Here is a 9,634-nt window from a genome sequence, read left to right on the forward strand (position 1 = left end):
CATCTCGCAATGGCTTCGTGCTTCGAGCCTACATAGGCGCTGTTCACAAATTACGTAACGCTCTAGGGAGAGAGGAAAGTATGGCAGAGCGTTACGGCCCATACAAAAATTTTAGGATTTTCATACAAAAAAGCGTTACGGAGGGGGAGGGGGGTCTAAAAATGTAAATTTTAGCGTAACGTAATGAATGGATGCTGCCATATGCAGGGATAAGGACGGAGATCTCTTAAAGAACGAATGTGCGGTGATCGGAAGGTGGAAGCAGTACTTCGACGCGCATCTGAATGTCGTGGAGGACGTAGGCACGGGAGACCACGACAACGGAGGGAACGACTACGCCAGCGCAGTAGAGGACGGAAATGAGTCAACTCCAACGCTGAGAGAAGTTAAGGATGTCATTTCCCAGCTCAAAACCAATAAAGAAGCTGGTAAGGATGGTATTGCAGCTGAACTCATTAAGATAGGCCCAGAAAAGTTGGCCACTTGTCTGCACCGGTTGAAAATCAGGTTGTGTCAGGACCATTTGGAATGTGAGAACTTCAGAGCGATCACTATTTTGAATGCTGTCTACAGAGTGCTATCCCAGGTCAACTTCCATCGCCTGTCACCTAAAACGAATGAGTGCGTGGGAAGTTATCAAGCCTTCTTCATCGACGGCCGGTTGACAACACACCAGATCTTCACCGTACGGCAAATCCTCCAGAAATGTCGTGAATACCTGGTCCCATCGCATCACCTGTTCATCGACTTCAAAGCGGCATACGACAGTATCGACCGCGTGGAGCTAAGGAGAATCATGGGCGAAAATGGCTTTCCTGGGAATCTGATTAGACTGATCAAAGCAACGATGGACGGTGTGCAAAACTGTGTAAGGGTTTCGGGTAAACTATCCAGTTCATTCGAATCTCGCCAGAGGACTGCGACAAGATGACGGACTCTTATGCCTGCTCTTCTACATCGCTCTGAAAGGTGTAATGCGACGAGCCGGGCTCAGAAATCGGGGTACGATCTTCACAAAATCTGGTCAATTTGTGTGCGTTTCGGACGACATGTCGTAAGAATATTTGGAACGGTGGCAGAGCTGTACACCCGCCTAAAACGCGAAGCAGCAAAGGTCGGACTGGTGGTGAATGCGTCAAAAACAAAGTACATGCTGACAGGCGGAACCTAATAGGAACGAGTCCATCTAGGTAAAAATGTGATAATGGACGGGTTACCTTCCATGAAATACGAGGGCGCATCATCAGTGGAAGTCCTGCTTACTACGGGCTCCGGAAGAAACTGCGGTCTAAAGCGATTCACCCACGCACCAAGTGCACCAAGTGCACCATGTACAAAACGCCAATAAGAACGGTGGTCCTCTACGGGCACGAGACATGGACCATGCTCGAGGAGGACCTGCAAGCACTCGGAAATTTTTGAGCAACGCATGCTAAGGATGATCTTCAGCGATGTGCAGGAGAATGGTGTGTGACAGAGAAGGATGAACTACGAGCTCGCCGCACTCTACAGCGAGTTCAGCATCCAGAAGGTAGCCAAAACCGGAAGGATACGGTGATCAGGGCATGTTGCAGAATAGTCGGACAACAACCCTGTAAAGTTGGTGTTCGCGACTGATCCGGTTGGCACAAGATTTTTTTTTATTATCTTTATTAAAGAGACTTTCAGCCCGTGGCTGGTTCATCTCTGTATATGGCACAAGAAGGCGTGGATCGCAGAGAGCACGATGGGCGGACCAGGTGGAGCGTGACTTGGCTCGGGCGTGACCGAGGATGGAGAGCGGCAACTACAAACCGAGTATTGTAGCGTACTATTGTTGATTATGTCTTATCTCAATCCTCGATCGATCGCGCTGTTGTATTTTGTACAACACTTGTTGAAAAAATCTCGCTTTTTATACTCAGCATTAGCGTGGTGCTGGCGGTGTTGGCTAACCGCACGAGTAACGAAAGGTTGAATGTGATGTTGAGCAAATAAATGTATGTAGGGTATGTGTGCCATCAGTAATCTCATGCTCCCATATTCATCCTATTCGAAAACAAGCGATTACGGCACCGATTGATTCCGTTCTTTTTGTTTTCGTGGGTGCTCACTTCTAACAAAAAATACAAAAATAAGAAACAAATCAAACAGCGCTTCAATCCTTTGTTTTTCGTAGGATGAAAATGGGAGCAAATATACTATATTAATATTAATATAGTATATTTGATGGGAGCCACATGCTTAACAAGGGAACCAGTACCCTATATATGTATTTCAGATTTACTCTCTGAAAAATATTAAACAAAGCTCTTTTTTTTTCGACACAACGTGGTTCTGCGAGAAAACAAAAAGGGATTTGACCCCAACAAAGATTGTTTTGAAAGATTCACTTCAACTATGAAAGCTCAAGTCTGTGAATCCCGAGGGAAAAGCTCCAAATGTATCTGTTCCCACGCAGATCTATTATTCTTTTCAACGGTCACAGGGAAATGAATTGCCCTTGGAGAAATTTCCTAGGCAACTGTGTGACAAGTTTCCGCGTTGGTCCAGATAGAATGAAAAAAAAAATGTGTCGTTGGGACAAGCATCTAGGGAAATCATAAAAAGATCTACTCGCACAAAGATACAGTGTAAATCGTCATCGTATTAGGTACTTTCCATCGGATTGGATATGGGCAGCATTTGTGTTGTAATAAATCCAAAGTTATAACTTTAATTTCCCCCCAGTTAGTAGTGGTGTTAACTGTGTACTTCACCTTAAATCTCATATTCAATAGTTCACGTTCAAACAGGCGATGAACCAGAAAACCGCTAGTTGAAATCATCACAACAAATCATAAAAAGTTATTCTACGCTTTTGTTGAACTCAGACGCGCCCTGCCCCAGACCCATCTCAATAAACGCAGCAAATTGAGATAAAGCACGATTCAAACGCAGACTGCAGCAGCCTGCAAAAGTGCACCGCAATTGTGTGCATCATTGTCTGGAGTGTTTCGTCTGAGTGGGTACCTGGCTAATGACTGGCGCGGCATGGCACTCAGCTAATTACGAATCCGGGTGCTCTTTTCGTCACATTGAAAAGTTAGGAGAGTTCTTCCCGATTGTGCAAAGCTGGAATTAGTGCGAGTTTGGTGCTTTTCGGCTATCCCTTTCCAAGGTAATCTAACCGAAAACTTCGTTTCATCGCTCAACAATCGATTAGCTGGGCGGGTGACAGATGCTTCTTCTTGTTGGCCTTAATTAGCATTAAGGTGTAACGGTGAAACTTCTATCGCGGATAATGGTTGATGAGAGAATTGCAATTTTGTAGGTACTTCAGAGTGACCCCAGAAACAACAACAATGGAGCAAGAAGAAGACAAGGTGCGAAAGGCAATTTGAACTTTTTTGGAAGTGTTTGATGAATGAAAGCCAGGTTGATTGACTTGAAGCAAGTTGTCGGAATGGATCAGTGGGTTTCAAATGTTATAGTGATATACAGTTGAGAGTGCGATTTTTCGTATTTAGAGTTTTTTTATGTTAACATGCTACTAGGACCAGAAAGATTGACTTCAACCAGGCCATTCTTCTTCTATATTCTTTTATTCTCTTTTTTTTTCTTTTTCATCCTATTCCATTTTATTATTCCATCCTATTTAGGTACTCCATTTTCATCCTTTTTCTCCCACCTTAATCCAAAACGAAGGAAACATTTATGGTTTCTATGACATCATTGTATTGGTGAAGGTTCAAATCTATTTGAGAATAATTGGTTTCTTGATTGTCTGAAACATTATTTCAATTTAAAATTTTGCCAATTTTTGCACCCACAACTACTTTATTTGAAAATGGGTATTAAGTCAACGAATTCATCCCCAAGTTGGAAACCACTGGGCCTCGTTGGCAAACTCCAAACCAAGGTGCTGGAAAACGACAGATAGCGGAAACAGTCGTCGCGTTGTTGATTCCTAAGTCTGCTGTTCACCGATAGAGGAATCGGAAAATTAATACCACGGTCGAATTAAAGTTTGAAAAGTTCGATTTCGTTCGCTGCTGCCGGTCTCAATTGACCATTGTTGTTGTACACGGCGGGAGGAGGGCCAATACCGGTGGTTGTGGTGCGTTACCTATTTAATTAGACGTCAGAACTTTTTATTGGCCCGCTCAGCGAGAAGAAGACGTTGATCAGGAATCGTGAAAAAGTTATTATTTGCCAATATTATAAAATGACTGTGTACTCACTCTGTTTTGATTCCATTCTGGATTGAGTCAGCTTTGGCCATCGCGTTCTGACTGCGGCCGTCGATCCGGGCGCGGCTTGGGGGGAGGTGAGTGGTTTTACTTTATGGTTCCGTGATTGCAGTGTTGTTTTTGTCCTCGGTGGGGATTCGACACTTCCGCTTTTCACGATAGCGAATCAGACCCAAGCGCGCCCTGGCCGTCTCGGGACAGAGCTACTTCGGAGGCGACGCGCAATAAAACAAATCCTGAAACGAGAAACGCAATAAAAATGGATTGATTAGTTCAATTGCTTTGGGAGTTTATTGACTGGGAGGGGGTTCAAGATGGAACAAGTTGAATAATTTAATAGAAAAGACATTGTACGAATTCTTCAAAAATACATGGTTGATGAGACTTTGACTTATCTTTTTGAAATGAAACCATAAGAAATACACGTGATTGGCCAAAATAGAAACCAAACTTAAGAATATGGCCAAAACTGCGGCAGAGCTTCTATTTTGGCCAGTACCACTTTTAATACAAAAATCAAGTATTGGCATGATTTCTGCATTTTTCCTTCAAAATATAGATTGTAACCTTTCTTTTGACGCATTGGTTGTTTTCATAGGCTTATTGGTTATTTTTATAAAAATGATTTCCCTTAGACTGGCCAAAACCGGTGCCCGCACCCTACTTGTTTGCAGTGCTGTTACGTTTGTAATTTGTTGTGAGCATTTTGTGTCATATACTGTGGTTTGGGATTGTTACTTAAGGCTGAATTTCAAAAGGCTGAATGCTCAAAAGGCTGAATACGAAAGGCTAAAATCAAGAAAGTGTAACATAAGGCTGAAGTTACAAAAGGCTTAAAAATGAAAAGGCTGAAAATTCGAAAATGCATATATAAGTTATAGCACGTCTTCCTGTCCTTGGAGAAACGACCGAACTGGGATCGAGCCTGCTTCTCAGCTTTGGCATATCGCGTAACAGGCACGAAGATACTCAATGCTAAAGAAGGTAAAGAAAATTTTCATAATGAAAAGTTCTTGTTACGAACGCGAATCGTACGCGTAGCCCTCAGCAGGGGCCCTAGTTTCGAATCTGAGCTTATAGTGAAAAGACTAATGGTGCACATCAACGATAACAAAAAGGAACTGATAATATTCATATCGTTAATTTATCCTTCTTTAAACATGAGCTATTCTTTTGAGTCATGCTGTTTTGAAGATGGCTGTCATTACGGCTACTAAAACAACATCATCAGAGATTTTCCCTTCTTTGAAATATATGCTATTATTTTGGAAAATACTGTCTTAGTAATGTAGACGTTCAATAATCCATAGCATTATGGCCAGTTGTAAAACTTTCCGATTCAGAACATAGTAACTAAAGCATGTTCCCTCAAAATGGCTTAGTTTGGCCAATCATGAACATGGGACGGTAGGACGGTCAATCGTCAAGCTCAAGCAAAACCAATGCAAGTGCCACGGCTGGGTAATCGAAAAACAAGCAAATTTTCAAAAAGATCGTGAAATCAATGAATGTATGTAATAATTCCCAATTGGTGTGACCTGTTTGTCAGAGTTGTTAGTGTTGAGGTTAGCCTTTAGGCTGGTGCGTTTGAAAATTAGTCGAATCACTGTTTCAGCCTTATGTTATTTCAGCCTTTTGATGCATTCGGCCTTCTGTAATTTCAGCCTTTCGTGTTTCAGCCTTTTGTTATTTCAGCCTTTCGTAATTCAGCCTTTTGTACGTAACCTTGTGGTTTGTACATCCTTCCCTTAACTTTAATAAGCATTTGAAGTGCTCAGTCCATTTCGGGCAACGATCAAGTACAAGGCAAGCAGATCGTCCCCTAGCACAGACATCAAAATGTAGACGGTCTTGTAGTTATGCTTGAATTTAGAGGAGGCCTCCTTAGGATTAGAAATTCATAGACCAACAAGTTATAAAAGCAGCAATCGCTGCGAACTATAGGCAGCCAGCCAGACTAAAATACAACCAAGGACAATCATGAAACCTCGTCATCCTGGGATTAGACTTCGTTATCCATTTGGAAAACAGGGCACAATTTATGTTGTGTTTTGTGCATTTGTAATGTTCCATTTTGTTTCTCGTATATAAGACGATGCCCACCAATGCGTGACTAAACCCAAATTGGCAACTTCCTTCATAGCATGAGCATGAGCATAGATGACCGTACTATTCGTAGTTGCTACTCCGTGATTGACCAGAACAATCGAAGTTGCACAAGGAACCAACAGACGGAGCTTGGGAGTAGCTTACCGTCCTCAATGTGCATCTTCGAGAATTCCAAACTTTATTAGGTCAATAACGGCGCCGGCCACGTCCTTACGGTCATCGAGGAAGGAAAGGAATGTTATTATGACGTGCGTTGCTTACTAAAGACCGAGATCACCTCTGCGTCTCCACGTCTGTCATGGGAAGGACTTTTTGTTAGTGGGGAGGGGAAAGGGCGCATGATATGTGTTCACTTTGGTAAGTGGAGTGATTCATGCAACCCTATTAATATCAAACCACTTATTTTCATTTGGACTAAAACAAAACACATGCCGACATCGAAGATGACGAACCATTCAGATAGTTTTCGAAGTGCGAAAATTAACGAAAGAGAAAATAAAGTGATTTGAACCAACGTGGCTTTGGAACTTGGGCCGACACTTGACGTGACGAACATTTCAATGTCTGTTGACTAAAATCGCAAAAAATGTTGATGTTGCATTTATCGTATCATAAATCGCCCCGTACGAAGATGAGCAGTCAAATAGACGACGACGACGACGACGACGACGTGCACGCGGACGATCCGAATGAAAACGCGGCCTGTACACTTTGCCACCAAAAACTCACTAAATCACCCCGTACGAAGATGAGCAGTCAAATAGACGACGACGACGACGACGACCGAATGAAAACGCGGCCTGTACACTTTGCCTCCAAAAACTCACTAAGTCGCCCCGTACGAAGATGAGCAGTCAAATAGACGACGACGACGACGAGGACCGAATGAAAACGCGGCCTGTACACTTTGCCACCAAAAACTCACTCCCAAATTGGCAACTTCCTTCATAACGCACGAACCCCACCAATCGCTGCCAAATTGGTTTGAAAATGACAACCTACCTGCCCGTGCACAGTGGGTTCTTATATCTGACAACCATACCCAACCGTTGCTATCATTGTTGCTATCGCGATTGATATCACTTTTTCTTCCTGATTTCAATCTGAATAACAAACAAAAACAAGACAGCTTTCTACAAGTAAAATATAAAAAAGTTATTTACGTTGATAAATTTTTAAACTGTTGTTCTCTTATGCATTTAAGATTGCGTTTGTCACAAATGGACTCATATTCAAGATAAAATTTAATGCCGCAACAAACCGAAGAACGATGAATTTCTATACCTGAATATTCGTATAACTTCTTTGAAATTTCCACCGGGAACCGGCAAATGTCGTCGGTAATGCAGTATTGTAAGCCCCGAGTAGAATAAAAACAGGTGACTTTCAATGAAAAAAAGTGTCAGCTAATATGCTAACTTAATGGTTCCAATCAACACTTGTCCGCTTCTCCAAACACTCGTAGTGCTTCTCCAAAAGACACTCCGCAATTCTTCAGCAATTCCTTCAGGGATTTCTCCAGGAATTCCTTGGCGAATTTCTGCAGGTGTTCCTTGAGATTCTTTCACGAAATTTTTCAGGGTATCTTTTAGGAGTTCATTCTTGGATTACAATAGGAGTGCCTTCGGAGAATCCCTCAGACATTTTCTAATCATTTCACCAGGGAACCTTCCAGAAGTACCTTTAGAGATCCGTCCGTTAGGAGTTTCGTCTGGGATTTCTCCTGAAGAACATTCAAGGATTTTTTTTTAGAAATTTCGTCAGGAATTCCGTCGGAGCATCCTGAAGGAATTCCTGCGGGGAATTCACCAGGAATTGCCTCAGGTATTCTTCTTGGAATTCCTTTGGGGATCCTTTCCGGATTTTTTTCGGAGCTTCCTCCCGGAACTCCGTTAGAAATTTTCCCGGTATTCTTTCTGGGAATACTCCCGGAATTCCCTCAGGGATTCCTCCCAAAATTTCCTCAGGGATTCCCTTGGGATTCCTCCAAGAATGCCCTCGGCGATTCATCCAGAAACTCCTTTCGGGATTCCCCTGGGAATTCCTACCGGAATTTCTTTGGCAATTCCTTCCGAGATTCCCCCGGGCATATCTTTAGGGATTTCCCCGGGAATTCCTTTCATGGTTTCCTTTCGAAATTTTCCCGGGAATTCCTTCCGGGATTGCTCCGTGAATTGCTTTCCGAATTCCCCCGGGAACTCCTTACAGAATACCCTTCTGAAAATCCCACGGGAATTCTTTCTGAGATTCCCCCGGGAATTCCTTCAGTGTACTGCTTCCCGGATGGCCCCGGCTATTCCTTCCGGAATTCAACCGGAAGTTCCTCGCGGGATTGCCCCGGGAATTCCTTCCGGGATTCCCCCGATAATTTCTTCTGGGATTCCCCGGCAATTCCTTCCGGGATGTCCCTGGCATTTTCTCCCGGAATTGTCCAGGGAATTCTTTCTGGGGTTTCCCTGGCAGTTTCTTCAGAGATATCTCCAGAAATGCATTCAGGGATTTCTCCAGAATTTCTTTCAGGGATTCATCATTCAAGGATTGCTCTAGGAGTTCCTTCAAGACGTTCTATCATAGATTCTTCGAAGCGTTTCTTCAGGAATCCTTCAAGGATCCCTCCAGGAATCCATCATAGAATCCGCAAGAAATTTCCTCAGGAATTAAACAATTTGAGCGAAACACTTGAGGAATTAATTATCAACATTCTAGAACTTTCGTTCAATTGAATACGATAATATGAGGAAAAGAAATGATGTTGTCATTTCTTGCTTCTCTGTATTTTGTTAACGATATGAAGTAGGTACTATTACCAACCACTAAGGACTGTTCAATTTATAAAACGGACACCTTGCTTGTGCGATATCTTTTTTATTTTTCAATAAAATCATTATCAGTTTTTTGCATAACTTTCTATAGCTATTCTCAAATGTAGGAAAAATATAACATAAAGCAAAATTTTCTTTATTGTATAACTGAAACGGTTTTCGTAAAACATCAATAAAACCCATTTCTCAAATTTCGGCATTACTTTCTACATACTTAACATTCACATATTCTTGAAGTTTTTAATTAATTGGAATCTTGTACTATTCTACTAAAGGTGAAGCTCAAAAGTTGATCGGTAATAATGCACCAAGCAGTTTCCAGCTTGATATAGTAAGTTGCCTTGTTTTCATAGAAATTATTAAAAAAATATTCATTTAAGTCCTGTGTTGCAATAGCATCACGGATTCGGCTAAAAATTTGTCCAGAGTAGTAGAATATTGCTCTCTGAATGATACAGAAGAAAAATTTACTTTTAATTGCATTTTTCATCA

At 42.1% G+C, this 9,634-nt stretch overlaps 1 non-coding gene across 4 annotated transcripts in view; it reads right to left on the reverse strand.

Annotated features, from left to right (window-relative positions):
• LOC109428242 (mucin-2) overlaps positions 1-4,446 on the reverse strand; it is a 362,414-nt gene extending 357,968 nt beyond the window's left edge. For all 4 annotated transcript variants that reach the window (XR_009997698.1, XR_009997700.1, XR_009997699.1 and 1 more), the window contains exon 1: positions 4,203-4,446. This is a non-coding gene — a transcript (mucin-2). The remainder of the gene's footprint in view (positions 1-4,202) is intronic.
• Positions 4,447-9,634: the final 5,188 nt, after the last annotated feature.

Source organism: Aedes albopictus, chromosome 2 (assembly GCF_035046485.1).
Source record: "Aedes albopictus strain Foshan chromosome 2, AalbF5, whole genome shotgun sequence".
Classification (NCBI taxonomy): Eukaryota; Metazoa; Arthropoda; class Insecta; order Diptera; family Culicidae; genus Aedes; species Aedes albopictus.